The sequence below is a fragment of the Macaca fascicularis genome, chromosome 11 (assembly GCF_037993035.2).
Source record: "Macaca fascicularis isolate 582-1 chromosome 11, T2T-MFA8v1.1".
In the NCBI taxonomy this organism is placed as follows: domain Eukaryota; kingdom Metazoa; phylum Chordata; class Mammalia; order Primates; family Cercopithecidae; genus Macaca; species Macaca fascicularis.
In genome coordinates this window covers 92,670,752-92,677,293 of record NC_088385.1, presented here as the reverse complement: position 1 = coordinate 92,677,293, position 6,542 = coordinate 92,670,752, and the positions used below count along the sequence as shown (strand labels likewise).

General features: G+C 33.3%; 1 pseudogene; it reads left to right on the top strand.

The window, feature by feature from the left end:
* The first annotated feature begins 3,880 nt into the window (after positions 1-3,880).
* On the top strand, positions 3,881-5,068 carry LOC102137859 (TM2 domain-containing protein 3 pseudogene; annotated as a pseudogene).
* The last annotated feature ends 1,474 nt before the right edge of the window (positions 5,069-6,542 follow it).

The window sequence follows — 6,542 nt, the reverse complement described above, 5'->3', positions numbered from 1 at the left end:
CATGTTTTTCTCAAAATAAAGAAATAAAGGTCATAAATATTTGTTATGAAAACCAATATTTTATATACATACAAATTAATCATAATTCTCAATGCTTAAAAGTAATATAGAACAATTTAGAAATTCTTAATGAGAACACTTAGACCTAAAATGCTAATATAACAGAAAAAAAAGCATATGGTTGTTGGCTAAATATATTACAGCATGTATTTATTTTATTCTTCAAAAACTGTTTTTAGAAAAACTGTATTATTATAAGTACAGTACAGATATCTTATTTTTAAACACATATTTTATAACAGATAACATCAAGAGTGTTACAATAAAAACTAATTTCCAAAAAAATGCAAAAGATTGTAACACAAAAATTATTATGTAAATCTATCGATCAGGACAAAATTTAAATTGCTAGACAAAGGAAAACTTCCTGTGGCAAGTGTAAAAATTTATCTCAGTGGTTTGTGTTGTTTTGTCTTAGGTACTCTGTATGAGTAATTATTTTTGTTTATTTGAAAAAAATTGCTTAAGAAACTATGGTGGAATAGAGGATTCAAATTTTAACAAAGGGATGTAAAATTTTTAAAAAAGTGATCAAAAATTAAAAATAACGCTGCAATATTGAGTTTTGAGCCTTATAAAGTGATAGTAGGCAGGTGACTCCTAGTGAGAAGTTGGCAATGGATTTTGTGGTCACACTTTGAATTAAATTGTTCCTTTTCTGAGCTTCACTTGAGTCATTATCCTCAAACCTCATTAGCATTCTTTTCATGCAGAAGTATTCTTTTATAATATTTTGGAGAATAAAAAAGATTCATGTCCACCTCTCAGAAAAAGTGGAGTTGAGAGAAGCTGGGGAAAGTAAAACGCTGAGCAGAAAACAAATTATAATATGGGAGAACCCAGTTAATGACTAAAAGTGATATGTGTACTATAATCATTACAAATATGGTGTCCTGTATTATTTTTAATTTTCTTGTTTGTATGTGGAGGTTGTAATTGCCATTTAGACAAACAAACTTTTAAAAGCATCTGGTCTGCATTTAATTAACTCTACTGTTCACAATGGGCTGTTTGTGTGAAAGATGGATAATACAGTTATCTAGTTTCTTTTGTTGCATCCTTCCTTTTTGCTTCTCCTACAGAATGCCATGTACAATATACCTGTTTATTAGTTGGATACAAAGTTCTTCATTGATAAGGCCAGGGAAAAGTAAATATTAATATGAATTTAAAACTTTATTCTACAGTCTTGGAAATATATCTAATACCTAGAATTATTATTAGAAAAATGTATGAAATCAATGTTTCATATGAAGTATTTATCTTCAACATGAAATACACTACATATTACCACTATTTGTAAAAAAAGAGCTTTCAAACACTCTCCCGTATATTCTTTCTAAAAGTATTTCAATGAAATAACTTATTAATTATTTGAGGATTGTTTTAACAACTACGAAACACTGATAACTTAAAGTCTTCATGATTCTATGATATTAAGCAACACCAATAAGTTTGTATCGAATAGAGGCATATTTGCTAAGAATCTGGCAAACAAAATTTAAAATGTCAATTTTACTTAACAAAAATCTCCCAATATGATTCTTAAAAACAAAAAATCTAATATAGGAAAATAAATCTGGAGGAAAAAGATGGAAGCAGCAAGTTTCCATTTCATCTGGTAATCGTGGAAATATTAGAACATTTATTACCTATAGCACATGAGAGGAGGGCTTCAAGTGGCGTTATTTATATATCAAAAGGAAAGATAACTCCAGAAGCCTGAAGAAGATGGAGGTAGTCAGATTATGCAAATTTAAGAAAAACAATTTTTAAAAGGATCAAATGGCATTTAAGTTAAGATGCATCTTAGACACGGATTTTGACCTAATATAAGGGGTGAGTTACCAGTAATCTTTAGAAACATTTATAACATTTTTTAATATCTGTTTATCAATAACATTTAACCATCTTCCTCTAATGTTACTTCACTTTAGTTAAGCTAGAGAGGAGGCAATTTATGACTGAACTTTGGCAAATAAGGAGTTACATTTTGAATATGGTACAGTTGGAAAGAGACTAGATCCTACTTTTATCTTAATGTATAATTTTAAAAGGATTATTTTAGCAATGAACATGTTGGATACACAAGTAATATACCATTCTTAGAAAGAAAATTACATGGCCATTATTTCACACAAAAATATAATGAATTGCAATGACTGAGAATGAGGAATCCCCAAATTACTATAAAAATAAAAAATTATCCGCTTATTTTGAACTTAAAATCTTTCAGACTTTTCATACATACACAAAAAGCAGCTTCTCATATCTAATGAAATTAAAGTATGTGATATGAATTAAATATTCAAAGCCTGATGTAATGATGTGTCATTACAGATAGACTTAATAGAACCTTGTGAAGGTCTCTGTCACCATGGAAGCTCAGCTGAAACTGGCTCTGTAAGTTTTTGTCTCCACCTTATTGCACCTAAAACCACCATTAGCTAGGCTCATGGGTAGTCAGTACTTTAAGCTTTACCCCACTACCTTAAATTTATAATTAGAGCCAATGCTTAGTGTTCATCATTCCTCATAGAGACAAATTAAATGAGGCTTGAAGAGTATCTGCTTTGTCCATGCTATGTGAGTAATGAGTTTTTATGCATAATGCCAAGAAAATTTCTCTAGATGGTTAGAGCAAGAGTACACAAGTCAGGAAAAGAAAAAAGAAAAAAAGATTGATGATAGCTTTCCTAAGCAATCAGTGCTCAGTTGTCAAATATGTGAATCACCCTGGCTGCTGCTTTCTCCTCATTTTGCCTGCATTTTGAGAGATTTAACGGTTAACTCTGTTAACCAGATATCAGTTACTCAAATTGGCCTTTTCAGAATCTCCTTAGACTTATTACTCTACCAAATACTCATATTGAATGTCTCCAAGACCTGTTAATTTTTGTCATCTATTTATCCGAAATTAAATCTTTCTTTAATCATAGTTTTTTTAAAGTTAAGTCTGGGAGTTTATGTACTCCAAATCCATCATGTTACAAGAGCAAAAAGAATCCCAGACAACTGAAGGTTTATAGATAGTTCATAGTGAAATTATTACTGAAATTAAGACCTTTGAACTCTCAGAGTGGTTTTTTTCTTCAAATTGCCTCAAGGAAAGTGGATTCTTCACATTTCTCTGTTAATGCAACACTTACTGTCTCAATTCTGAAAAATAATATACTCAACTGTAGCTAAATTATATTTTCCTTAAATAAAATCTTCTCTTTCTTAGAAAAAAAATGCATAGAAAGTATCACATTGCCTAGGAAGAACTTGAGCCTGGAGTTTAATTCTCCTGTTACTTACACCAGGTATCCATAGAAACAATGAACTGACAGTTGCAATACCCTGTTTATCTTTGTTCAACTATCTCTTCATGCTTAGTCACTAGAAAAATGCCTACAATTGACATATGTTTGATGAACATTGATTGGATTCAAATTCATGAGTCATTTGACAACTAGAGGCACAATTAGAAGATCTGTACCTTTTTATCTATTTCAACAAACAGTTCACATTTTTCTGTGTATCTCCTATGGGAAAATACCAGTTATTTCCAAAGCAGCAGGAGAGAAATGGTTATAAATACTGAGCAATATTTATAAACATTGGGCAATATTTATAGAAGCATTGTTCCTTATATAGCATTAATTTTAAAATGTTTACTTGTTGGTCTGTTGCTTTATTGAAGTGAATATATTTAAATTGTCCATGATGTATGAGCACTGACAGAAATGTACCTCGTCTATGTAGAGCCTCCTTAATGAAGCATTTGCACTACCACAGTGTTTCTTCAGTGAGTGCATTTATTCACTCCAAACTTGTAATGGAAGTGAAAGATGACACTTCTTCTCTACGGGAACCACATCAAGTAAATCCTATCATTCATTCATTCACTCAGTAAATGTTTGTTGCTAGTGGCTCTCAGCTTTTTCAGTCCTTTCATCTTTAAGAGAGGAGTGACACAGGGACATTCCAGAAGTTATCTGTGAAGCTACCCTCTGGAGCATGAGTCACTGTGAGGAGTTGGCCTGCTTATTTCCCTCACCCTACCCTTTCTACCACTCCCAAGGGACAGCTTGGGAGAAAGAGTTCACTCAAGGTGACAAATCTCCAAACCAATTTGTTTATTCAGGCTCTCCCAGCAATCCATTATCATAGATAATTGAGAGTTGACTGTACTCTAATTATAACAAAGACATCTTGAGGTTTCATCGGTAACCTAAAGCACACAACTCGGGATGGGCGAGGAAGCTGAATTTGGATAGACCTGAACTTCAGGTAGCGCATTTAGCAAAGAGAGTCAGAGGAGGGAGAGTAGATCATAGTATAATAAACGATATGAAAACAAAAATAGTTATGACTAATAACTCAAAATTATGGGTGGCTGTAACAGCTCAGCTGTAGGATGCCCACTGCCCGTGCCATGTGCTGCTTTTACTCTCACAGTGCTACTTCCTGTTGGGCAGTGAAAGTACCGAAATTCCACCTTTTACGTTTGTGTAGCAGATATTCTGCAGACTTTATAGACTGCACAACAAATGTCCCCTGTGTCTATGGGAAGCTAGTCACTTTTGACTGTACAGTGAAACCTTCAGTTGCCTGTGTTGATTAAGAGTTAAAATACCAAAGTAACTTTATCATCAACATGACTTGATTTTGCTGGAAGCTTCCAGAAACAGAATATGAATGTTTCAATTCTACCAGCTGCATAAAGTCCTGTCCTCAACTACATTATGCTGCCAACTGCTTGATCAACACATTCATGACTTGGGTAACTACTTTTTTCAAAATGCTGTACTGAAATTGGGCTGGAGGCTGTAAGTGGTCTATTGCTCTGGCTCTAAGCATCACCCTTGGTGGCTTTGGAGCAGATCATTTCTACCTCGACCAGTGGCAAGAAGGCCTTGGCAAGCTCTTCAGCTTCAGTGGCCTGGAAATATGGACACTAATAGACATCTTGCTAATTGGAGTTGGCTACATTGGACCAGCAGATGGCTCTTGATACATTTAGCTGTGATTATGTGCTTCGAAGAGGAGCAATGTTTAGTAAAAGCCCTTTTGCCTGTAGGAGTTGATGCGGTGTGAGTGATGTATTTGTGTATTTTTAATGTACAGCACTGGTACTTTGCTTGTCTTGATGAAGTAAAAAAGAGAAATGAAACACTGAAAAAAATTAGAAGAAGAAATTGAATATTGTAAATATTGGAAGAAACACACCTACATAATATTTATAGTATATACAGTAATAATCTCACTTTAATACAGCAGTTTCTTGATGCTTTACAGAAATCTCAAAGTATATTTCATTCATGACATTGGCCAAACATCATAACTCATATGGAAGAAAGTTAAAAACAATTTACCTACATTTAGTGATGTTGAAACTGAGACACATCGGTTATTTTTCTCCCAGCATTTCCATATGGTTAAAACTGTAGGCAGAGAATAAGATCCAGTTTTAAACCATATCTGCATTTTGATTTCCAGGAATTATTTTAATTGATTTTTTCCTTTCCTTGTTTTATTCTCTCTCTCTCTCTCTCTCTCTCTCTCTCTCTCTCTCTCTGTGTGTGTGTGTGTGTGTGTGTGTGTGTGTGTGTTTTAATACTGGAAGTTATTTGGCTCTGTTCTTTCAGCCACAAATTAGAAGCTCCCACAAAAATCCTTCATAATTTAGACTTGCAAAGCTTTGGTTTGTACTCTGATTGAAGATTTCCTAATTTACTTAGCAAAATCCATTCAACAAATATTTGATGAGCCCTACAATGAATATAATACATGTTAAGTATGTGGTAGTAACAAAAGAAGTATGATTCAAGACTGGGCACAGTCCCTAAGCTCTTGTTGAGGAGGCAAAACACACAACCATAAAAGAGTTGAGTGAGGATAATAAAAATTAACATGACACAACTTTTAGGACTGTATGGAAGGAAAAATCAGGAAAGGTAGTTAACATTTTTGAGGACTAATATTTAGCTAGGAACTTTGCAATTACTATCTTATTTCAGTTTTACAACTCTGAAAGATCTCATCTCAACTTTATAGATGTAAAATAAAACCCCAGCAACCAACCTGAGACCAAAAGAGGATAAGCAAATTTCCCACTATAATAAGATCAGATATGAAACTAAATCAAAGATCTTAGTTTGGACCCCAAGGGACTTGGAAAGTTGGACATAAAGAGAAAAAAACTGTATAAGCAATGGGATAAAAAGATGAGTGAAGAAGCAAAAGATCTGAGGAGTCTAGTCTTGTTAAATGAAACAGGTTTGGGGACTGAGAATATATATGTTGCATGAACTTGTATTTAATTTTAGTAGCTAACAAATTGGCAATAATATAATCAAACTGTTTTTTGAAAATATTATTCAGAATAGATACAATAGTAAAAGTCTAAGCAGGAGGCAATATGGTGTTAACAGGTGGCTATGGTTGGAGTTACTGAGCAAAATATATGAGATGCTCAGTAATATTATCTGTAAGAA